This window comes from Chiloscyllium plagiosum, unplaced genomic scaffold, assembly GCF_037043375.1.
Source record: "Chiloscyllium plagiosum isolate Xiang-an unplaced genomic scaffold, Cpla_swu_hap1 HiC_scaffold_3, whole genome shotgun sequence".
NCBI lineage: Eukaryota > Metazoa > Chordata > Chondrichthyes > Orectolobiformes > Hemiscylliidae > Chiloscyllium > Chiloscyllium plagiosum.
In genome coordinates this window covers 123,939,123-123,963,425 of record NW_028270141.1, presented here as the reverse complement: position 1 = coordinate 123,963,425, position 24,303 = coordinate 123,939,123, and the positions used below count along the sequence as shown (strand labels likewise).

Genomic DNA, 24,303 nt, shown 5'->3' with positions numbered 1-24,303 from the left:
TTCCTTTTTAAATGTTCTGACCTCCCCACTGGTGAGGGGGGCACTTACAAACCCAATCTCTTTGTCCCCTATGGGTACCTCCCAAAGGGGATAAGTCGTTACGTCTTTTCCCCTTTATCTTTTTTTTAAAGAAATATTGCAATATTTCTAGCTCCCCATAACTTCAAACACCAATTCATCAATTCATGCTTGACTAACCTTCAAAGCCTGTTCCTAACTTATAAATATATTTATATATATTTACGTTCATTTCTTCAGTGTTTAATAGTCAAAATGCAAAATGCATACAGTTCCCAATTTTGCAATTCACTGTAATTACCCAGTTTTAGTCCTTTAATTTAGATCCAAAATTAGTTTTCTTAAATAGTCCTAACCAATCATTGCTCAATTACAATACTATAAGTCGTAAAATAATCAGAGCTTGCCTTAAAAGAACTCGTCTACTCAAGTTTTTTAAAAAAAAACTTCTAATGCATGAACAATGGCTGAATCCAAGGTCACAGATATTAACCATAGAATTTTGCTTTTACCACAATCTAATGTTGAACTGAAACTTCAACTGTCCTCCATAAATCGCTGTGATGTAAAGATAAAAGAGATTAGTTAGAAACTGATAGTAAGGCAGTCATGATCTGTAAAAAGAACAGGAGTTATCATTCCTTTTTTTTTTCTTCATAATCACAATAGAATCCTTAACCTTAAAAGAAATCATGTTAAGTTTCCATAACAAAATCAGATTCAAAACAGTCCTGGAACACAAGCTCCCGGGAATAAAACACAAACATTCAATCACCAACAAACAAATGTTCACTCAAACCAAATCACAAAGGGTTAAACTTCCTACCAGCTGTACAGCTCTTTACATTCTCTCTCTCTCTCTCTCTCTGTCTCTCGCACATTGACATATAAATTCAGATATTCACAAACCCAGTCTTCGTCCGATCTGTACTTTGGCCAGAAGACAGCGGGACGAAGAATGGAGTCCTGAGTCCATACAAAGCAACAATATTTAATCATCTTTCTCCCTTGTACAAGTATTATTTTGCCAATTTCCACAACATCCTGCCCAAAGGACTTTCCGGAGGAATGTTGTAAGGGACCCCGCCTCCATTTCCATTGCCGTGTCCTTACTTTGTTTCCCCAGAGGCTTTTTCCTTACCCAAAGCACAAGCCATATTGAGTTCCTTCGTTAGTCCCTTATTAACTACTAAAACTCAATCCCGGCCACCAAGGCAATACTTAAAAGTCAATTTTCTTACCTTGGTCTGTGCACAGAGTTGCCTGGCCCCTTTTGTCACCGTATTTTCTATCGAGCTCCTATCACTGTCTGATTCAGATGTCTCTCTTATAGGATTCACATCAGTCACCCAAGGGAGCAGACCAAACCGGGACACGAGACCGCTCCTCAATGGGGAACGGGACGCGTCTTCCCAGTGTCCAAGGCCAGCCACTCCCCCCGGGGATGGAAGAAAATCCCGGACGAGCCCCCAATTGTGAGAAACAAAAGCTCACTCACTTTAATAATTTCAGTCCGAGACTAATTTCTGATCAGCCATTTATTTGTACACCTATAGATGGGTGCTTTGTCTAACTACCTGGTAAGGTAATGACAAAATGCACACTATATCCAAAAAACCCTCGCAATTTATACCATATGTTTTCCTCATTCCATTGACTGTTCCCTGCTTCGCTTACATCACTCATTTCCTTAAGACTTATCCCACAACTTCTGTTTATCCTGTTTTGTCCGTGACAAACTCTTATCTCTGACTCCCATAAGGGTGTTTAACGTCAGTCTATTATAGATTATTGATTAGGCATATCTTTTCTTCTATCAGCATCTATTTCCATCCAGAGGCCACTTTGACCTCTTTGATTAGGGTTAGTTCCTGTGTCTTGAGGAGGGGAAACAGATGCTTTCCTGTTTGCCCATATATCCACCATTGTTCAGTATTCATGTCTCATGCTTTCTTTTTGCTGAATATGTATTTTCTCATTCCTATTCTGTATCAGAATTTATACTTGCAGAAATAACATTAATTCATTTATATGCCACAACAAGAACCCCCAGATCTCTCTGTACTGCCCCTTTACCTAAATTGATTCCACTTAGGTGGTAATCTGCCTTCCTGTTCTTGCCACCAAAGTGGATAAGGATCCATTTATCCACGTGAAAGTGCATCTGCCATGCATCTGAGCACTCACCTAACTTGTCCAGGTCACCCTGTAATCTCCTAACATCCTCATCACATTTCACCCTGCCACCCAGCTGATGAAATTTGCGAATGTTATTGCTAATACCATCTTGTATATCCTGAAGATACATTGTAAAAAGCTGCGGTCCCAGTACTGATCCGTGCGGTACCCCACTGGTCAGTGCCCGGCATTCCGAAATGGAGGGGTGGAGGAGTGTGGAAGGATGAGAGAATGCAGGCTGCGGCCCTATGAAGCAGGGGGAGGGCTTGCAGTTGGCCTGTGTGGGGATGTGGGAGAGTACAGGAGCCTGGTGGGCAAGGGCTGGCTGAAAGGCAGCTGGAGGGACGGAGGGAGGGAAGCACGCACGGAGGAGGAAGAGCAAAGAGAAAAGAGAAAAAAAAGCCAAAGGGGAAAAAGAGAAAGAGCAAGAAAGAAAATGTGGCTGGCCAGCACGCCTTGAAGTAGGGAGAAAAGGAAGGGGCCAGCGCCTACGGCCATACTAGTCTGAAAACGCCCGATCTCGTCTGATCTCGGAAGCTAAGCAGACTCAGGCCTGTTTAGTACTTGGATGGGAGACCGCCTGGGAATACCAGGTGCAGTAGGCTTTTTCCGCCAGCAGTGGCTGCTCAAGTCACCCCTCTGCACTTGTCTTGTGCCAGGCAATGGAGCGGCAGGTTATTTTTGCTGCTGCTGCTGTGCCTGGCATCAGTCTCCTGCAGGCACGAGACACGGAGGGGAGGAGAGCGGAGCGCTGCCAAAATCAGCAAGAAAGGCGGAAAGAAAGGGATTGGGGCTGCACGCTGTCTGCGGGTGGCAGGCAGGAAAGGCGGACAATAGACAATAGGTGCAGGAGTTGGCCATTCTGCCCTTCCAGCCTGCACCACCATTCAATATGATCATGGCTGATCATCCTTAATCAGTATCCTGTTCCTGCCTTATCTCCATAACCCTTGATTCCACTATCCTTGAGAGCTCTATCCAACTCTTTCTTAAATGAATCCAGAGACTGGGCCTCCACTGCCCTCTGGGGCAGAGCATTCCACACAGCCACCACTCTCTGGGTGAAGAAGTTTCTCCTCATCTCTGTCCTAAATGGTCTACCCCGTATTTTTAAGCTGTGTCCTCTGTTTCGGCACTCACCCCGCAGCGGAAACATGTTGCCTGCCGCCAGAGTGTCCAATCCTTTGATCATCTTATATGTCTCAACCAGATCCCCTCTCAGTCTTCTAAACTCAAGGGTACACAAGCCCAGTCGCTCCAGTCTTTCAGTGTAAGGTAATCCCGCCATTCCAGGAATTGACCTCGTGAACCTACGCTGCATTCCCTCAATAGCCAGAATGTCTCTCCTCAAATTTGGAGACCAGAACTGCACACAGTACTCCAGGTGTGGTCTCACCAGGGCCCTGTCAAGCTGCAGAAGGACCTCTTTGCTTCTATACTCAATCCCTCTTGTTATGAAGGCCAGCATGCTATTAGCCTTCTTCACTACCTGCTGTACCTGCATGCTTACCTTCATTGAGTGGTGTACAAGAACCCCCAGATCTCTCTGTACTGCCCCTTTACCTAAATTGATTCCACTTAGGTGGTAATCTGCCTTCCTGTTCTTGCCACCAAAGTGGATAAGGATCCATTTATCCACGTGAAAGTGCATCTGCCATGCATCTGAGCACTCACCTAACTTGTCCAGGTCACCCTGTAATCTCCTAACATCCTCATCACATTTCACCCTGCCACCCAGCTGATGAAATTTGCGAATGTTATTGCTAATACCATCTTGTATATCCTGAAGATAGATTGTAAAAAGCTGCGGTCCCAGTACTGATCCGTGCGGTACCCCACTGGTCAGTGCCCGGCATTCCGAAATGGAGGGGTGGAGGAGTGTGGAAGGATGAGAGAATGCAGGCTGCGGCCCTATGAAGCAGGGGGAGGGCTTGCAGTTGGCCTGTGTGGGGATGTGGGAGACTACAGGAGCCTGGTGGGCAAGGGCTGGCTGAAAGGCAGCTGGAGGGACGGAGGGAGGGAAGCACGCGCGGAGGAGGAAGAGCAAAGAGAAAAGAGAAAAAAAAGCCAAAGGGGATAAAGAGAAAGAGCAAGAAAGAAAATGTGGCTGGCCAGCACGCCTTGAAGTAAGGAGAAAAGGCAGGGGCCAGCGCCTACGGCCATACTAGCCTGAAAACGCCCGATCTTGTCTGATCTCGAAAGCTAAGCAGACTCAGGCCTGGTTAGTACTTGGATGGGAGACCGCCTGGGAATACCAGGTGCAGTAGGCTTTTTCCGCCAGCAGTGGCTGCTCGAGTCACCCCTCTGCACTTGTCTTGTGCCAGGCAATGGAGCGGCAGGTTATTTTTGCTGCTGCTGCTGTGCCTGGCATCAGTCTCCTGCAGGCACGAGACACGGAGGGGAGGAGAGCGGAGCGCTGCCAAAATCAGCAAGAAAGGCGGAAAGAAAGGGATTGGGGCTGCACGCTGTCTGCGGGTGGCAGTCAGGAAAGGCGGACAATAGACAATAGGTGCAGGAGTTGGCCATTCTGCCCTTCCAGCCTGCACCACCATTCAATATGATCATGGCTGATCATCCTTAATCAGTATCCTGTTCCTGCCTTATCTCCATAACCCTTGATTCCACTATCCTTGAGAGCTCTATCCAACTCTTTCTTAAATGAATCCAGAGACTGGGCCTCCACTGCCCTCTGGGGCAGAGCATTCCACACAGCCACCACTCTCTGGGTGAAGAAGTTTCTCCTCATCTCTGTCCTAAATGGTCTACCCCGTATTTTTAAGCTGTGTCCTCTGTTTCGGCACTCACCCCGCAGCGGAAACATGTTGCCTGCCGCCAGAGTGTCCAATCCTTTGATCATCTTATATGTCTCAACCAGATCCCCTCTCAGTCTTCTAAACTCAAGGGTACACAAGCCCAGTCGCTCCAGTCTTTCAGTGTAAGGTAATCCCGCCATTCCAGGAATTGACCTCGTGAACCTACGCTGCATTCCCTCAATAGCCAGAATGTCTCTCCTCAAATTTGGAGACCAGAACTGCACACAGTACTCCAGGTGTGGTCTCACCAGGGCCCTGTACAGCTGCAGAAGGACCTCTTTGCTTCTATACTCAATCCCTCTTGTTATGAAGGCCAGCATGCTATTAGCCTTCTTCACTACCTGCTGTACCTGCATGCTTACCTTCATTGAGTGGTGTACAAGAACCCCCAGATCTCTCTGTACTGCCCCTTTACCTAAATTGATTCCACTTAGGTGGTAATCTGCCTTCCTGTTCTTGCCACCAAAGTGGATAAGGATCCATTTATCCACGTGAAAATGCATCTGCCATGCATCTGAGCACTCACCTAACTTGTCCAGGTCACCCTGTAATCTCCTAACATCCTCATCACATTTCACCCTGCCACCCAGCTGATGAAATTTGCGAATGTTATTGCTAATACCATCTTGTATATCCTGAAGATAGATTGTAAAAAGCTGCGGTCCCAGTACTGATCCGTGCGGTACCCCACTGGTCAGTGCCTGGCATTCCGAAATGGAGGGGTGGAGGAGTGTGGAAGGATGAGAGAATGCAGGCTGCGGCCCTATGAAGCAGGGGGAGGGCTTGCAGTTGGCCTGTGTGGGGATGTGGGAGACTACAGGAGCCTGGTGGGCAAGGGCTGGCTGAAAGGCAGCTGGAGGGACGGAGGGAGGGAAGCACGCATGGAGGAGGAAGAGCAAAGAGAAAAGAGAAAAAAAAGCCAAAGGGGATAAAGAGAAAGAGCAAGAAAGAAAATGTGGCTGGCCAGCACGCCTTGAAGTAGGGAGAAAAGGCAGGGGCCAGCGCCTACGGCCATACTAGTCTGAAAACGCCCGATCTCGTCTGATCTCGGAAGCTAAGCAGACTCAGGCCTGGTTAGTACTTGGATGGGAGACCGCCTGGGAATACCAGGTGCAGTAGGCTTTTTCCGCCAGCAGTGGCTGCTCAAGTCACCCCTCTGCACTTGTCTTGTGCCAGGCAATGGAGCGGCAGGTTATTTTTGCTGCTGCTGCTGTGCCTGGCATCAGTCTCCTGCAGGCACGAGACACGGAGGGGAGGAGAGCGGAGCGCTGCCAAAATCAGCAAGAAAGGCGGAAAGAAAGGGATTGGGGCTGCACGCTGTCTGCGGGTGGCAGTCAGGAAAGGCGGACAATAGACAATAGGTGCAGGAGTTGGCCATTCTGCCCTTCCAGCCTGCACCACCATTCAATATGATCATGGCTGATCATCCTTAATCAGTATCCTGTTCCTGCCTTATCTCCATAACCCTTGATTCCACTATCCTTGAGAGCTCTATCCAACTCTTTCTTAAATGAATCCAGAGACTGGGCCTCCACTGCCCTCTGGGGCAGAGCATTCCACACAGCCACCACTCTCTGGGTGAAGAAGTTTCTCCTCATCTCTGTCCTAAATGGTCTACCCCGTATTTTTAAGCTGTGTCCTCTGTTTCGGCACTCACCCCGCAGCGGAAACATGTTGCCTGCCGCCAGAGTGTCCAATCCTTTGATCATCTTATATGTCTCAACCAGATCCCCTCTCAGTCTTCTAAACTCAAGGGTACACAAGCCCAGTCGCTCCAGTCTTTCAGTGTAAGGTAATCCCGCCATTCCAGGAATTGACCTCGTGAACCTACGCTGCATTCCCTCAATAGCCAGAATGTCTCTCCTCAAATTTGGAGACCAGAACTGCACACAGTACTCCAGGTGTGGTCTCACCAGGGCCCTGTACAGCTGCAGAAGGACCTCTTTGCTTCTATACTCAATCCCTCTTGTTATGAAGGCCAGCATGCTATTAGCCTTCTTCACTACCTGCTGTACCTGCATGCTTCCCTACAAGAACCCCCAGATCTCTCTGTACTGCCCCTTTACCTAAATTGATTCCACTTAGGTGGTAATCTGCCTTCCTGTTCTTGCCACCAAAGTGGATAAGGATCCATTTATCCACGTGAAAGTGCATCTGCCATGCATCTGAGCACTCACCTAACTTGTCCAGGTCACCCTGTAATCTCCTAACATCCTCATCACATTTCACCCTGCCACCCAGCTGATGAAATTTGCGAATGTTATTGCTAATACCATCTTGTATATCCTGAAGATAGATTGCAAAAAGCTGCGGTCCCAGTACTGATCCGTGCGGTACCCCACTGGTCAGTGCCTGGCATTCCGAAATGGAGGGGTGGAGGAGTGTGGAAGGATGAGAGAATGCAGGCTGCGGCCCTATGAAGCAGGGGGAGGGCTTGCAGTTGGCCTGTGTGGGGATGTGGGAGACTACAGGAGCCTGGTGGGCAAGGGCTGGCCTGAAAGGCAGCTGGAGGGACGGAGGGAGGGAAGCACGCACGGAGGAGGAAGAGCAAAGAGAAAAGAGAAAAAAAAGCCAAAGGGGATAAAGAGAAAGAGCAACAAAGAAAATGTGGCTGGCCAGCACGCTTTGAAGTAGGGAGAAAAGGCAGGGGCCAGCGCCTACGGCCATACTAGTCTGAAAACGCCCGATCTCGTCTGATCTCGGAAGCTAAGCAGACTCAGGCCTGGTTAGTACTTGGATGGGAGACAGCCTGGCAATACCAGGTGCAGTAGGCTTTTTCCGCCAGCAGTGGCTGCTCAAGTCACCCCTCTGCACTTGTCTTGTGCCAGGCAATGGAGCGGCAGGTTATTTTTGCTGCTGCTGCTGTGCCTGGCATCAGTCTCCTGCAGGCACGAGACACGGAGGGGAGGAGAGCGGAGCGCTGCCAAAATCAGCAAGAAAGGCGGAAAGAAAGGGATTGGGGCTGCACGCTGTCTGCGGGTGGCAGTCAGGAAAGGCGGACAATAGACAATAGGTGCAGGAGTTGGCCATTCTGCCCTTCCAGCCTGCACCACCATTCAATATGATCATGGCTGATCATCCTTAATCAGTATCCTGTTCCTGCCTTATCTCCATAACCCTTGATTCCACTATCCTTGAGAGCTCTATCCAACTCTTTCTTAAATGAATCCAGAGACTGGGCCTCCACTGCCCTCTGGGGCAGAGCATTCCACACAGCCACCACTCTCTGGGTGAAGAAGTTTCTCCTCATCTCTGTCCTAAATGGTCTACCCCGTATTTTTAAGCTGTGTCCTCTGTTTCGGCACTCACCCCGCAGCGGAAACATGTTGCCTGCCGCCAGAGTGTCCAATCCTTTGATCATCTTATATGTCTCAACCAGATCCCCTCTCAGTCTTCTAAACTCAAGGGTACACAAGCCCAGTCGCTCCAGTCTTTCAGTGTAAGGTAATCCCGCCATTCCAGGAATTGACCTCGTGAACCTACGCTGCATTCCCTCAATAGCCAGAATGTCTCTCCTCAAATTTGGAGACCAGAACTGCACACAGTACTCCAGGTGTGGTCTCACCAGGGCCCTGTACAGCTGCAGAAGGACCTCTTTGCTTCTATACTCAATCCCTCTTGTTATGAAGGCCAGCATGCTATTAGCCTTCTTCACTACCTGCTGTACCTGCATGCTTACCTTCAGTGAGTGGTGTACAAGAACCCCCAGATCTCTCTGTACTGCCCCTTTACCTAAATTGATTCCACTTAGGTGGTAATCTGCCTTCCTGTTCTTGCCACCAAAGTGGATAAGGATCCATTTATCCACGTGAAAGTGCATCTGCCATGCATCTGAGCACTCACCTAACTTGTCCAGGTCACCCTGTAATCTCCTAAGATCCTCATCACATTTCACCCTGCCACCCAGCTGATGAAATTTGCGAATGTTATTGCTAATACCATCTTGTATATCCTGAAGATAGATTGTAAAAAGCTGCGGTCCCAGTACTGATCCGTGCGGTACCCCACTGGTCAGTGCCTGGCATTCCGAAATGGAGGGGTGGAGGAGTGTGGAAGGATGAGAGAATGCAGGCTGCGGCCCTATGAAGCAGGGGGAGGGCTTGCAGTTGGCCTGTGTGGGGATGTGGGAGACTACAGGAGCCTGGTGGGCAAGGGCTGGCTGAAAGGCAGCTGGAGGGACGGAGGGAGGGAAGCACGCACGGAGGAGGAAGAGCAAAGAGAAAAGAGAAAAAAAAGCCAAAGGGGATAAAGAGAAAGAGCAACAAAGAAAATGTGGCTAGCCAGCACGCCTTGAAGTAGGGAGCAAAAGCAGGGGCCAGCGCCTACGGCCATACTAGGCTGAAAACGTCTGATCTCGGAAGCTAAGCAGACTCAGGCCTGGTTAGTACTTGGATGGGAGACCGCCTGGGAATACCAGGTGCAGTAGGCTTTTTCCGCCAGCAGTGGCTGCTCATGTCACCCCTCTGCACTTGTCTTGTGCCAGGCAATGGAGCAGCAGGTTATTTTTGCTGCTGCTGCTGTGCCTGGCATCAGTCTCCTGCAGGCACGAGACACGGAGGGGAGGAGAGCGGAGCGCTGCCAAAATCAGCAAGAAAGGCGGAAAGAAAGGGATTGGGGCTGCACGCTGTCTGCGGGTGGCAGGCAGGAAAGGCGGACAATAGACAATAGGTGCAGGAGTTGGCCATTCTGCCCTTCCAGCCTGCACCACCATTCAATATGATCATGGCTGATCATCCTTAATCAGTATCCTGTTCCTGCCTTATCTCCATAACCCTTGATTCCACTATCCTTGAGAGCTCTATCCAACTCTTTCTTAAATGAATCCAGAGACTGGGCCTCCACTGCCCTCTGGGGCAGAGCATTCCACACAGCCACCACTCTCTGGGTGAAGAAGTTTCTCCTCATCTCTGTCCTAAATGGTCTACCCCGTATTTTTAAGCTGTGTCCTCTGTTTCGGCACTCACCCCGCAGCGGAAACATGTTGCCTGCCGCCAGAGTGTCCAATCCTTTGATCATCTTATATTACTCAACCAGATCCCCTCTCAGTCTTCTAAACTCAAGGGTACACAAGCCCAGTCGCTCCAGTCTTTCAGTGTAAGGTAATCCCGCCATTCCAGGAATTGACCTCGTGAACCTACGCTGCATTCCCTCAATAGCCAGAATGTCTCTCCTCAAATTTGGAGACCAGAACTGCACACAGTACTCCAGGTGTGGTCTCACCAGGGCCCTGTACAGCTGCAGAAGGACCTCTTTGCTTCTATACTCAATCCCTCTTGTTATGAAGGCCAGCATGCTATTAGCCTTCTTCACTACCTGCTGTACCTGCATGCTTACCTTCATTGAGTGGTGTACAAGAACCCCCAGATCTCTCTGTACTGCCCCTTTACCTAAATTGATTCCACTTAGGTGGTAATCTGCCTTCCTGTTCTTGCCACCAAAGTGGATAAGGATCCATTTATCCACGTGAAAGTGCATCTGCCATGCATCTGAGCACTCACCTAACTTGTCCAGGTCACCCTGTAATCTCCTAAGATCCTCATCACATTTCACCCTGCCACCCAGCTGATGAAATTTGCGAATGTTATTGCTAATACCATCTTGTATATCCTGAAGATAGATTGTAAAAAGCTGCGGTCCCAGTACTGTTCCGTGCGGTACCCCACTGGTCAGTGCCCGGCATTCCGAAATGGAGGGGTGGAGGAGTGTGGAAGGATGAGAGAATGCAGGCTGCGGCCCTATGAAGCAGGGGGAGGGCTTGCAGTTGGCCTGTGTGGGGATGTGGGAGACTACAGGAGCCTGGTGGGCAAGGGCTGGCTGAAAGGCAGCTGGAGGGACGGAGGGAGGGAAGCACGCACGGAGGAGGAAGAGCAAAGAGAAAAGAGAAAAAAAAGCCAAAGGGGATAAAGAGAAAGAGCAAGAAAGAAAATGTGGCTGGCCAGCACGCCTTGAAGTAGGGAGAAAAGGCAGGGGCCAGCGCCTACGGCCATACTAGTCTGAAAACGCCCGATCTCGTCTGATCTCGGAAGCTAAGCAGACTCAGGCCTGGTTAGTACTTGGATGGGAGACCGCCTGGGAATACCAGGTGCCGTAGGCTTTTTCCGCCAGCAGTGGCTGCTCAAGTCACCCCTCTGCACTTGTCTTGTGCCAGGCAATGGAGCGGCAGGTTATTTTTGCTGCTGCTGCTGTGCCTGGCATCAGTCTCCTGCAGGCACGAGACACGGAGGGGAGGAGAGCGGAGCGCTGCCAAAATCAGCAAGAAAGGCGGAAAGAAAGGGATTGGGGCTGCACGCTGTCTGCGGGTGGCAGTCAGGAAAGGCGGACAATAGACAATAGGTGCAGGAGTTGGCCATTCTGCCCTTCCAGCCTGCACCACCATTCAATATGATCATGGCTGATCATCCTTAATCAGTATCCTGTTCCTGCCTTATCTCCATAACCCTTGATTCCACTATCCTTGAGAGCTCTATCCAACTCTTTCTTAAATGAATCCAGAGACTGGGCCTCCACTGCCCTCTGGGGCAGAGCATTCCACACAGCCACCACTCTCTGGGTGAAGAAGTTTCTCCTCATCTCTGTCCTAAATGGTCTACCCCGTATTTTTAAGCTGTGTCCTCTGTTTCGGCACTCACCCCGCAGCGGAAACATGTTGCCTGCCGCCAGAGTGTCCAATCCTTTGATCATCTTATATGTCTCAACCAGATCCCCTCTCAGTCTTCTAAACTCAAGGGTACACAAGCCCAGTCGCTCCAGTCTTTCAGTGTAAGGTAATCCCGCCATTCCAGGAATTGACCTCGTGAACCTACGCTGCATTCCCTCAATAGCCAGAATGTCTCTCCTCAAATTTGGAGACCAGAACTGCACACAGTACTCCAGGTGTGGTCTCACCAGGGCCCTGTACAGCTGCAGAAGGACCTCTTTGCTTCTATACTCAATCCCTCTTGTTATGAAGGCCAGCATGCTATTAGCCTTCTTCACTACCTGCTGTACCTGCATGCTTACCTTCATTGAGTGGTGTACAAGAACCCCCAGATCTCTCTGTACTGCCCCTTTACCTAAATTGATTCCACTTAGGTGGTAATCTGCCTTCCTGTTCTTGCCACCAAAGTGGATAAGGATCCATTTATCCACGTGAAAGTGCATCTGCCATGCATCTGAGCACTCACCTAACTTGTCCAGGTCACCCTGTAATCTCCTAAGATCCTCATCACATTTCACCCTGCCACCCAGCTGATGAAATTTGCGAATGTTATTGCTAATACCATCTTGTATATCCTGAAGATAGATTGTAAAAAGCTGCGGTCCCAGTACTGATCCGTGCGGTACCCCACTGGTCAGTGCCTGGCATTCCGAAATGGAGGGGTGGAGGAGTGTGGAAGGATGAGAGAATGCAGGCTGCGGCCCTATGAAGCAGGGGGAGGGCTTGCAGTTGGCCTGTGTGGGGATGTGGGAAACTACAGGAGCCTGGTGGGCAAGGGCTGGCTGAAAGGCAGCTGGAGGGACGGAGGGAGGGAAGCACGCACGGAGGAGGAAGAGCAAAGAGAAAAGAGAAAAAAAAGCCAAAGGGGATAAAGAGAAAGAGCAAGAAAGAAAATGTGGCTGGCCAGCACGCCTTGAAGTAGGGAGAAAAGGCAGGGGCCAGCGCCTACGGCCATACTAGTCTGAAAACGCCCGATCTCGTCTGATCTCGGATGCTAAGCAGACTCAGGCCTGGTTAGTACTTGGATGGGAGACCGCCTGGGAATACCAGGTGCAGTAGGCTTTTTCCGCCAGCAGTGGCTGCTCAAGTCACCCCTCTGCACTTGTCTTGTGCCAGGCAATGGAGCGGCAGGTTATTTTTGCTGCTGCTGCTGCTGTGCCTGGCATCAGTCTCCTGCAGGCACGAGACACGGAGGGGAGGAGAGCGGAGCGCTGCCAAAATCAGCAAGAAAGGCGGAAAGAAAGGGATTGGGGCTGCACGCTGTCTGCGGGTGGCAGTCAGGAAAGGCGGACAATAGACAATAGGTGCAGGAGTTGGCCATTCTGCCCTTCCAGCCTGCACCACCATTCAATATGATCATGGCTGATCATCCTTAATCAGTATCCTGTTCCTGCCTTATCTCCATAACCTTCGGGGAGAAAGTGAGGTCTGCAGATGCTGGAGATCAAAGTTGAAACTTTATTGCTGGAACAGCACAGCAGGTCAGGCAGCATCCAGGGAACAGGAGATTCGACGTTTCGGGCACAGGCCCTTCTTCAGGAATGAGCAGAGAGTGTTCAGCAGGAGAAGATAAAAGGTAGGGAGGAGGGACTTGGAGGAGGGGAGTTGGAAATGTGATAGGTGGAAAGAGGTCAAGGTGAGGGTGATAGGTCGGAGTAGGGTGGAGGCGGAGAGGTCAAGAAGAAGACTGCAGGTCAGGCCTAACCCCGCCCCCACATCCAGCTCCAGCCCCACACCAGGTCCTAGCTCCCAGCCCTGCCGTGTGTTCACCATCCCTCCAGACTTGCCCCTCTCTGAGGATGAAAGATCAGTCCTCAGCAGAGGTCTCACCTTCGTTCCCACACGTTCTCGGGTCAATGAATTCAATACACGGAGTGACATCGAACAATTCTTCCGCCGCCTTCGCCTCCGTGCCTTCTTCTTCAATCAAGACTCTCGCCCACCCTCTGACGACCCCTTCTCCCACCTCCAACACACCCCGTCCACCTGGACACCCCGTGCTGGCCTCCTACCTGCCCTCGACCTCTTCATAGCAAACTGCCGCCGCGATATTAACCGCTACCTGAACTCCCACACTCCCCCCACCCACTCCAACCTCTCACCCTCGGAACGCGCAGCCCTCCACTCCCTCCGTTCCAACCCCAACCTCACCATCAAACCAGCTGACAAGGGAGGCGCAGTAGTAGTTTGGCGCACTGACCTTTACACCGCTGAGGCCAAACGCCAGCTCGCAGATACCTCCTCCTACCGTCCCCTTGACCATGACCCCACCCCCCACCACCAAACCATCATCTCCCAGACCGTCCATAACCTCATCACCTCAGGGGACCTCCCATCCACCGCCTCCAACCTCATAGTCCCACAACCCCGAACCGCCCGTTTCTACCTCCTGCCCAAAATCCACAAACCTGACTGCCCCGGACGACCCATCGTCTCAGCCTGCTCCTGCCCAACCGAACTCATCTCGGCATACCTCGACACGGTCCTGTCCCCATTAGTCCAAGAACTCCCCACCTACGTTCGTGACACCACCCACGCCCTCCACCTCCTCCAGGATTTCCGCTTCCCCGGTCCCCAACGCCTCATCTTCACCATGGACATCCAGTCCCTGTACACCTCCATCCCCCATCACGAAGGACTCAAAGCACTCCGCTTCTTCCTTTCCCGCCGTACCACCCAGTACCCTTCCACCGACACCCTCCTTCGACTGACCGAACTGGTCCTCACCCTGAACAACTTTTCTTTCCAATCCTCCCACTTTCTCCAAACAAAAGGAGTAGCCATGGGCACCCGCATGGGCCCCAGCTATGCCTGCCTCTTCGTAGGGTATGTGGAACAATCCATCTTCCGCAACTACACTGGCCCCACCCCCCATCTTTTTCTTCGCTACATTGATGACTGTATCGGCGCTACCTCGTGCTCCCACGAGGAGGTTGAACAGTTTATCCACTACACCAACACCTTCCACCCCGACCTCAAATTCACCTGGACAGTCTCGGACTCCTCCCTCCCCTTCCTAGACCTTTCTGTTTCTATCTCAGGCGACCGAATCAACACGGACATCTACTACAAACCTACCGACTCCCACAGCTACCTGGACTACACCTCCTCCCATCCTGCCCCCTGTAAAAACGCCATCCCATTCTCCCAATTCCTTCGTCTCCGCCGCATCTGCTCCCAGGAGGACCAGTTCAAAATACGTACAACACAGATGGCCTCCTTCTTCAAGGACCGCAATTTCCCCCCCGACGTGGTCGACGGTGCCCTCCACCGCATCTCCTCCACTTCCCGCTCCTCCGCCCTTGAGCCCCGCCCCTCCAACCGCCACCAGGACAGAACCCCACTGGTCCTCACCTACCACCCCACCAATCTCCATGTACAGCGCATCATCCGCCGTCACTTCCGCCACCTCCAAACAGACCCCAGCACCAAGGATATATTTCCCTCCCCTCCCCTATCAGCTTTCCGTAGAGACCACTCCCTCCGCGACTCCCTTGTCAGATCCACACCCCCCACCGACCCAACCACCACTCCCGGCACCTTCCCTTGCAACCGCAGGAGGTGCAACACTTGCGCCCACACCTCCCCCCTCACTTCTCTCCAAGGCCCCAAAGGAAACTTCCATATCCGCCACAGATTCACCTGCACCTCCACCCACATCATCTACTGCATCCGCTGCAGCCGGTGTGGCCTCCTCTATATTGGGGAGACAGGCCGCCTACTTGCGGAGCGATTCAGGGAGCACCTCTGGGCCACCCGGACGAACCAACCCAACCAACCTGTGGCACAGCATTTCAACTCCCCCTCGCACTCCACCGAGGATATGCAGGTCATTGGACTCATCCACCGCCAAACCACAACAACCCGACGGTCGGAGGAGGAGCGTCTTATCTTCCGACTGGGAACCCTCCAACCGCAGGGGATGAACTTGGACTTCACCAGTTTCTTCATCCCCCCTCCCCCCACCTTGTCTCAGCCGGATCCTTCCAGCCCGGCACCGCCTTCCTGACCTGCAGTCTTCTTCTTGACCTCTCCGCCTCCACCCTACTCCGACCTATCACCCTCACCTTGACATCTTTCCACCTATCACATTTCCAACTCCCCTCCTCCAAGTCCCTCCTCCCTACCTTTTATCTTCTCCTGCTGAACACTCTCTGCTCATTCCTGAAGAAGGGCCTGTGCCCGAAACGTCGAATCTCCTGTTCCCTGGATGCTGCCTGACCTGCTGTGCTGTTCCAGCAATAAAGTTTCAACTTATCTCCATAACCCTTGATTCCACTATCCTTGAGAGCTCTATCCAACTCTTTCTTAAATGAATCCAGAGACTGGGCCTCCACTGCCCTCTGGGGCAGAGCATTCCACACAGCCACCACTCTCTGGGTGAAGAAGTTTCTCCTCATCTCTGTCCTAAATGGTCTACCCCGTATTTTTAAGCTGTGTCCTCTGTTTCGGCACTCACCCCGCAGCGGAAACATGTTGCCTGCCGCCAGAGTGTCCAATCCTTTGATCATCTTATATGTCTCAACCAGATCCCCTCTCAGTCTTCTAAACTCAAGGGTACACAAGCCCAGTCGCTCCAGTCTTTCAGTGTAAGGTAATCCCGCCATTCCAGGAATTGACCTCGTGTACCTACGCTGCATTCCCTCAATAGCCAGAATGTCTCTCCTCAAATTTGGAGACCAGAACTGCACACAGTACTCCAGGTGTGGTCTCACCAGGGCCCTGTACAGCTGCAGAAGGACCTCTTTGCTCCTATACTCAATCCCTCTTGTTATGAAGGCCAGCATGCTATTAGCCTTCTTCACTACCTGGTGTACCTGCATGCTTACCTTCATTGAGTGGTGTACAAGAACCCCCAGATCTCTCTGTACTGCCCCTTTACCTAAATTGATTCCACTTAGGTGGTAATCTGCCTTCCTGTTCTTGCCACCAAAGTGGATAAGGATCCATTTATCCACGTGAAAGTGCATCTGCCATGCATCTGAGCACTCACCTAACTTGTCCAGGTCACCCTGTAATCTCCTAAGATCCTCATCACATTTCACCCTGCCACCCAGCTGATGAAATTTGCGAATGTTATTGCTAATACCATCTTGTATATCCTGAAGATAGATTGTAAAAAGCTGCGGTCCCAGTACTGATCCGTGCGGTACCCCACTGGTCAGTGCCCGGCATTCCGAAATGGAGGGGTGGAGGAGTGTGGAAGGATGAGAGAATGCAGGCTGCGGCCCTATGAAGCAGGGGGAGGGCTTGCAGTTGGCCTGTGTGGGGATGTGGGAGACTACAGGAGCCTGGTGGGCAAGGGCTGGCTGAAAGGCAGCTGGAGGGACGGAGGGAGGGAAGCACGCACGGAGGAGGAAGAGCAAAGAGAAAAGAGAAAAAAAAGCCAAAGGGGATAAAGAGAAAGAGCAAGAAAGAAAATGTGGCTGGCCAGCACGCCTTGAAGTAGGGAGAAAAGGCAGGGGCCAGCGCCTACGGCCATACTAGTCTGAAAACGCCCGATCTCGTCTGATCTCGGAAGTTAAGCAGACTCAGGCCTGGTTAGTACTTGGATGGGAGACCGCCTGGGAATACCAGGTGCAGTAGGCTTTTTCCGCCAGCAGTGGCTGCTCAAGTCACCCCTCTGCACTTGTCTTGTGCCAGGCAATGGAGCGGCAGGTTATTTTTGCTGCTGCTGCTGTGCCTGGCATCAGTCTCCTGCAGGCACGAGACACGGAGGGGAGGAGAGCGGAGCGCTGCCAAAATCAGCAAGAAAGGCGGAAAGAAAGGGATTGGGGCTGCACGCTGTCTGCGGGTGGCAGTCAGGAAAGGCGGACAATAGACAATAGGTGCAGGAGTTGGCCATTCTGCCCTTCCAGCCTGCACCACCATTCAATATGATCATGGCTGATCATCCTTAATCAGTATCCTGTTCCTGCCTTATCTCCATAACCCTTGATTCCACTATCCTTGAGAGCTCTATCCAACTCTTTCTTAAATGAATCCAGAGACTGGGCCTCCACTGCCCTCTGGGGCAGAGCATTCCACACAGCCACCACTCTCTGGGTGAAGAAGTTTCTCCTCATCTCTGTCCTAAATGGTCTACCCCGTATTTTTAAGCTGTGTCCTCTGTTTCGGCACTCACCCCGCAGCGGAAACATGTTGCCTGCCGCCAGAGTGTCCAATCCTTTGATCATCTTATATGTCTCAACCAGATCCCCTCTCAGTCTTCTAAACTCAAGGGTACACAAGCCCAGTCGCTCCAGTCTTTCAGTGTAAGGTAATCCCGCCATTCCAGGAATTGACCTCGTGAACCTACGCTGCATTCCCTCAATAGCCAGAATGTCTCTCCTCAAATTTGGAGACCAGAACTGCACACAGTACTCCAGGTGTGGTCTCACCAGGGCCCTGTACAGCTGCAGAAGGACCTCTTTGCTCCTATACTCAATCCCTCTTGTTATGAAGGCCAGCATGCTATTAGCCTTCTTCACTACCTGCTGTACCTGCATGCTTACCTTCATTGAGTGGTGTACAAGAACCCCCAGATCTCTCTGTACTGCCCCTTTACCTAAATTGATTCCACTTAGGTGGTAATCTGCCTTCCTGTTCTTGCCACCAAAGTGGATAAGGATCCATTTATCCACGTGAAAGTGCATCTGCCATGCATCTGAGCACTCACCTAACTTGTCCAGGTCACCCTGTAATCTCCTAAGATCCTCATCACATTTCACCCTGCCACCCAGCTGATGAAATTTGCGAATGTTATTGCTAATACCATCTTGTATATCCTGAAGATAGATTGTAAAAAGCTGCGGTCCCAGTACTGATCCGTGCGGTACCCCACTGGTCAGTGCCCGGCATTCCGAAATGGAGGGGTGGAGGAGTGTGGAAGGATGAGAGAATGCAGGCTGCGGCCCTATGAAGCAGGGGGAGGGCTTGCAGTTGGCCTGTGTGGGGATGTGGGAGACTACAGGAGCCTGGTGGGCAAGGGCTGGCTGAAAGGCAGCTGGAGGGACGGAGGGAGGGAAGCACGCACGGAGGAGGAAGAGCAAAGAGAAAAGAGAAAAAAAAGCCAAAGGGGATAAAGAGAAAGAACAAGAAAGAAAATGTGGCTGGCCAGCACGCCTTGAAGTAGGGAGAAAAGGCAGAGGCCAGCGCCTACGGCCATACTAGTCTGAAAACGCCCGATCTCGTCTGATCTCGGAAGCTAAGCAGACTCAGGCCTGGTTAGTACTTGGATGGGAGACCGCCTGGGAATACCAGGTGCAGTAGGCTTTTTCCGCCAGCAGTGGCTGCTCAAGTCACCCCTCTGCACTTGTCTTGTGCCAGGCAATGGAGCGGCAGGTTATTTTTGCTGCTGCTGCTGTGCCTGGCATCAGTCTCCTGCAGGCACGAGACACGGAGGGGAGGAGAGCGGAGCGCTGCCAAAATCAGCAAGAAAGGCGGAAAGAAAGGGATTGGGGCTGCACGCTGTCTGCGGGTGGCAGTCAGGAAAGGCGGACAATAGACAATAGGTGCAGGAGTTGGCCATTCTGCCCTTCCAGCCTGCACCACCATTCAATATGATCATGGCTGATCATCCTTAATCAGTATCCTGTTCCTGCCTTATCTCCATAACCCTTGATTCCACTATCCTTGAGAGCTCTATCCAACTCTTTCTTAAATGAATCCAGAGACTGGGCCTCCACTGCCCTCTGGGGCAGAGCATTCCACACAGCCACCACTCTCTGGGTGAAGAAGTTTCTCCTCATCTCTGTCCTAAATGGTCTACCCCGTATTTTTAAGCTGTGTCCTCTGTTTCGGCACTCACCCCGCAGCGGAAACATGTTGCCTGCCGCCAGAGTGTCCAATCCTTTGATCATCTTATATGTCTCAACCAGATCCCCTCTCAGTCTTCTAAACTCAAGGGTACACAAGCCCAGTCGCTCCAGTCTTTCAGTGTAAGGTAATCCCGCCATTCCAGGAATTGACCTCGTGAACCTACGCTGCATTCCCTCAATAGCCAGAATGTCTCTCCTCAAATTTGGAGACCAGAACTGCACACAGTACTCCAGGTGTGGTCTCACCAGGGCCCTGTACAGCTGCAGAAGGACCTCTTTGCTTCTATACTCAATCCCTCTTGTTATGAAGGCCAGCATGCTATTAGCCTTCTTCACTACCTGGTGTACCTGCATGCTTACCTTCATTGAGTGGTGTACAAGAACCCCCAGATCTCTCTGTACTGCCCCTTTACCTAAATTGATTCCACTTAGGTGGTAATCTGCCTTCCTGTTCTTGCCACCAAAGTGGATAAGGATCCATTTATCCACGTGAAAGTGCATCTGCCATGCATCTGAGCACTCACCTAACTTGTCCAGGTCACCCTGTAATCTCCTAAGATCCTCATCACATTTCACCCTGCCACCCAGCTGATGAAATTTGCGAATGTTATTGCTAATACCATCTTGTATATCCTGAAGATAGATTGTAAAAAGCTGCGGTCCCAGTACTGATCCGTGCGGTACCCCACTGGTCAGTGCCTGGCATTCCGAAATGGAGGGGTGGAGGAGTGTGGAAGGATGAGAGAATGCAGGCTGCGGCCCTATGAAGCAGGGGGAGGGCTTGCAGTTGGCCTGTGTGGGGATGTGGGAGACTACAGGAGCCTGGTGGGCAAGGGCTGGCTGAAAGACAGCTGGAGGGACGGAGGGAGGGAAGCACGCACGGAGGAGGAAGAGCAAAGAGAAAAGAGAAAAAAAAGCCAAAGGGGATAAAGAGAAAGAGCAAGAAAGAAAATGTGGCTGGCCAGCACGCCTTGAAGTAGGGAGAAAAGGCAGGGGCCAGCGCCTACGGCCATACTAGTCGGAAAACACCCGATCTCGTCTGATCTCGGAAGCTAAGCAGACTCAGGCCTGGTTAGTACTTGGATGGGAGACCGCCTGGGAATACCAGGTGCAGTAGGCTTTTTCCGCCAGCAGTGGCTGCTCAAGTCACCCCTCTGCACTTGTCTTGTGCCAGGCAATGGAGCGGCAGGTTATTTTTGCTGCTGCTGCTGTGCCTGGCATCAGTCTCCTGCAGGCACGAGACACGGAGGGGAGGAGAGCGGAGCGCTGCCAAAATCAGCAAGAAAGGCGGAAAGAAAGGGATTGGGGCTGCACGCTGTCTGCGGGTGGCAGTCAGGAAAGGCGGACAATAGACAATAGGTGCAGGAGTTGGCCATTCTGCCCTTCCAGCCTGCACCACCATTCAATATGATCATGGCTGATCATCCTTAATCAGTATCCTGTTCCTGCCTTATCTCCATAACCCTTGATTCCACTATCCTTGAGAGCTCTATCCAACTCTTTCTTAAATGAATCCAGAGACTGGGCCTCCACTGCCCTCTGGGGCAGAGCATTCCACACAGCCACCACTCTCTGGGTGAAGAAGTTTCTCCTCATCTCTGTCCTAAATGGTCTACCCCGTATTTTTAAGCTGTGTCCTCTGTTTCGGCACTCACCCCGCAGCGGAAACATGTTGCCTGCCGCCAGAGTGTCCAATCCTTTGATCATCTTATATGTCTCAACCAGATCCCCTCTCAGTCTTCTAAACTCAAGGGTACACAAGCCCAGTCGCTCCAGTCTTTCAGTGTAAGGTAATCCCGCCATTCCAGGAATTGACCTCGTGAACCTACGCTGCATTCCCTCAATAGCCAGAATGTCTCTCCTCAAATGTGGAGACCAGAAATGCACACAGTACTCCAGGTGTGGTCTCACCAGGGCCCTGTACAGCTGCAGAAGAACCTCTTTGCTTCTATACTCAATCCCTCTTGTTATGAAGGCCAGCATGCTATTAGCCTTCTTCACTACCTGCTGTACCTGCATGCTTACCTTCATTGAGTGGTGTACAAGAACCCCCAGATCTCTCTGTACTGCCCCTTTACCTAAATTGATTCCACTTAGGTGGTAATCTGCCTTCCTGTTCTTGCCACCAAAGTGGATAAGGATCCATTTATCCACGTGAAAGTGCATCTGCCATGCATCTGAGCACTCACCTAACTTGTCCAGGTCACCCTGTAATCTCCTAACATCCTCATCACATTTCACCCTGCCACCCAGCTGATGAAATTTGCGAATGTTATTGCTAATACCATCTTGTATATCCTGAAGATAGATTGTAAAAAGCTGCGGTCCCAGTACTGATCCGTGCGGTACCCCACTGGTCAGTGCCTGGCATTCCGAAATGGAGGGGTGGAGGAGTGTGGAAGGATGAGAGAATGCAGGCTGCGGCCCTATGAAGCAGGGGGAGGGCTTGCAGTTGGCCTGTGTGGGGATGTGGGAGACTACAGGAGCCTGGTGGGCAAGGGCTGGCTGAAAGGCAGCTGGAGGGACGGAGGGAGGGAAGCACGCACGGAGGAGGAAGAGCAAAGAGAAAAGAGAAAAAAAAGCCAAAGGGGATAAAGAGAAAGAGCAAGAAAGAAAATGTGGCTGGCCAGCACGCCTTGAAGTAGGGAGAAAAGGCAGGGGCCAGCGCCTACGGCCATACTAGTCTGAAAACGCCCGATCTCGTCTGATCTCGGAAGCTAAGCAGTCTCAGGCCTGGTTAGTACTTGGATGGGAGACCGCCTGGGAATACCAGGTGCAGTAGGCTTTTTCCGCCAGCAGTGGCTGCTCAAGTCACCCCTCTGCACTTGTCTTGTGCCAGGCAATGGAGCGGCAGGTTATTTTTGCTGCTGCTGCTGTGCCTGGCATCAGTCTCCTGCAGGCACGAGACACGGAGGGGAGGAGAGCGGAGCGCTGCCAAAATCAGCAAGAAAGGCGGAAAGAAAGGGATTGGGGCTGCACGCTGTCTGCGGGTGGCAGTCAGGAAAGGCGGACTATAGACAATAGGTGCAGGAGTTGGCCATTCTGCCCTTCCAGCCTGCACCACCATTCAATATGATCATGGCTGATCATCCTTAATCAGTATCCTGTTCCTGCCTTATCTCCATAACCCTTGATTCCACTATCCTTGAGAGCTCTATCCAACTCTTTCTTAAATGAATCCAGAGACTGGGCCTCCACTGCCCTCTGGGGCAGAGCATTTCACACAGCCACCACTCTCTGGGTGAAGAAGTTTCTCCTCATCTCTGTCCTAAATGGTCTACCCCGTATTTTTAAGCTGTGTCCTCTGTTTCGGCACTCACCCCGCAGCGGAAACATGTTGCCTGCCGCCAGAGTGTCCAATCCTTTGATCATCTTATATGTCTCAACCAGATCCCCTCTCAGTCTTCTAAACTCAAGGGTACACAAGCCCAGTCGCTCCAGTCTTTCAGTGTAAGGTAATCCCGCCATTCCAGGAATTGACCTCGTGAACCTACGCTGCATTCCCTCAATAGCCAGAATGTCTCTCCTCAAATTTGGAGACCAGAACTGCACACAGTACTCCAGGTGTGGTCTCACCAGGGCCCTGTACAGCTGCAGAAGGACCTCTTTGCTTCTATACTCAATCCCTCTTGTTATGAAGGCCAGCATGCTATTAGCCTTCTTCACTACCTGCTGTACCTGCATGCTTACCTTCATTGAGTGGTGTACAAGAACCCCCAGATCTCTCTGTACTGCCCCTTTACCTAAATTGATTCCACTTAGGTGGTAATCTGCCTTCCTGTTCTTGCCACCAAAGTGGATAAGGATCCATTTATCCACGTGAAAGTGCATCTGCCATGCATCTGAGCACTCACCTAACTTGTCCAGGTCACCCTGTAATCTCCTAACATCCTCATCACATTTCACCCTGCCACCCAGCTGATGAAATTTGCGAATGTTTTTGCTAATACCATCTTGTATATCCTGAAGATAGATTGTAAAAAGCTGCGGTCCCAGTACTGATCCGTGCGGTACCCCACTGGTCAGTGCCTGGCATTCCGAAATGGAGGGGTGGAGGAGTGTGGAAGGATGAGAGAATGCAGGCTGCGGCCCTATGAAGCAGGGGGAGGGCTTGCAGTTGGCCTGTGTGGGGATGTGGGAGACTACAGGAGCCTGGTGGGCAAGGGCTGGCTGAAAGGCAGCTGGAGGGACGGAGGGAGGGAAGCACGCACGGAGGAGGAAGAGCAAAGAGAAAAGAGAAAAAAAAGCCAAAGGGGATAAAGAGAAAGAGCAAGAAAGAAAATGTGGCTGGCCAGCACACCTTGAAGTAGGGAGAAAAGGCAGGGGCCAGCGCCTACGGCCATACTAGTCTGAAAACGCCCGATCTCGTCTGATCTCGGAAGCTAAGCAGACTCAGGCCTGGTTAGTACTTGGATGGGAGACCGCCTGGGAATACCAGGTGCAGTAGGCTTTTTCCGCCAGCAGTGGCTGCTCAAGTCACCCCTCTGCACTTGTCTTGTGCCAGGCAATGGAGCGGCAGGTTATTTTTGCTGCTGCTGCTGTGCCTGGCATCAGTCTCCTGCAGGCACGAGACACGGAGGGGAGGAGAGCGGAGCGCTGCCAAAATCAGCAAGAAAGGCGGAAAGAAAGGGATTGGGGCTGCACGCTGTCTGCGGGTGGCAGTCAGGAAAGGCGGACAATAGACAATAGGTGCAGGAGTTGGCCATTCTGCCCTTCCAGCCTGCACCACCATTCAATATGATCATGGCTGATCATCCTTAATCAGTATCCTGTTCCTGCCTTATCTCCATAACCCTTG

At 51.4% G+C, this 24,303-nt stretch overlaps 9 non-coding genes and 3 pseudogenes across 9 annotated transcripts; all 12 read left to right on the top strand.

The window, feature by feature from the left end:
- The first annotated feature begins 2,682 nt into the window (after positions 1–2,682).
- LOC148151154 (5S ribosomal RNA) lies at positions 2,683–2,801 on the top strand. Its single transcript, XR_015755385.1, has one exon. It is a non-coding gene; the product is annotated as a 5S ribosomal RNA (ribosomal RNA).
- Positions 2,802–4,347: 1,546 nt separating this feature from the next.
- LOC148151153 (5S ribosomal RNA) lies at positions 4,348–4,466 on the top strand (annotated as a pseudogene).
- Positions 4,467–6,012: 1,546 nt separating this feature from the next.
- LOC148151152 (5S ribosomal RNA) lies at positions 6,013–6,131 on the top strand. Its single transcript, XR_015756450.1, has one exon. It is a non-coding gene; the product is annotated as a 5S ribosomal RNA (ribosomal RNA).
- A 1,533-nt stretch (positions 6,132–7,664) lies between these two features.
- On the top strand, positions 7,665–7,783 carry LOC148151151 (5S ribosomal RNA; annotated as a pseudogene).
- A 1,546-nt stretch (positions 7,784–9,329) lies between these two features.
- Positions 9,330–9,438, top strand: LOC148151150 (5S ribosomal RNA; annotated as a pseudogene).
- Positions 9,439–10,984: 1,546 nt separating this feature from the next.
- On the top strand, positions 10,985–11,103 carry LOC148151149 (5S ribosomal RNA). Its single transcript, XR_015755909.1, has one exon. It is a non-coding gene; the product is annotated as a 5S ribosomal RNA (ribosomal RNA).
- Positions 11,104–12,649: 1,546 nt separating this feature from the next.
- LOC148151148 (5S ribosomal RNA) lies at positions 12,650–12,768 on the top strand. Its single transcript, XR_015755350.1, has one exon. It is a non-coding gene; the product is annotated as a 5S ribosomal RNA (ribosomal RNA).
- Positions 12,769–17,176: 4,408 nt separating this feature from the next.
- LOC148151147 (5S ribosomal RNA) lies at positions 17,177–17,295 on the top strand. The gene has a single exon (XR_015756432.1). It is a non-coding gene; the product is annotated as a 5S ribosomal RNA (ribosomal RNA).
- Positions 17,296–18,841: 1,546 nt separating this feature from the next.
- LOC148151146 (5S ribosomal RNA) lies at positions 18,842–18,960 on the top strand. Its single transcript, XR_015756449.1, has one exon. It is a non-coding gene; the product is annotated as a 5S ribosomal RNA (ribosomal RNA).
- A 1,546-nt stretch (positions 18,961–20,506) lies between these two features.
- On the top strand, positions 20,507–20,625 carry LOC148151145 (5S ribosomal RNA). Its single transcript, XR_015756695.1, has one exon. It is a non-coding gene; the product is annotated as a 5S ribosomal RNA (ribosomal RNA).
- Positions 20,626–22,171: 1,546 nt separating this feature from the next.
- Positions 22,172–22,290, top strand: LOC148151144 (5S ribosomal RNA). The gene has a single exon (XR_015756752.1). It is a non-coding gene; the product is annotated as a 5S ribosomal RNA (ribosomal RNA).
- Positions 22,291–23,836: 1,546 nt separating this feature from the next.
- On the top strand, positions 23,837–23,955 carry LOC148151143 (5S ribosomal RNA). The gene has a single exon (XR_015756448.1). It is a non-coding gene; the product is annotated as a 5S ribosomal RNA (ribosomal RNA).
- The last annotated feature ends 348 nt before the right edge of the window (positions 23,956–24,303 follow it).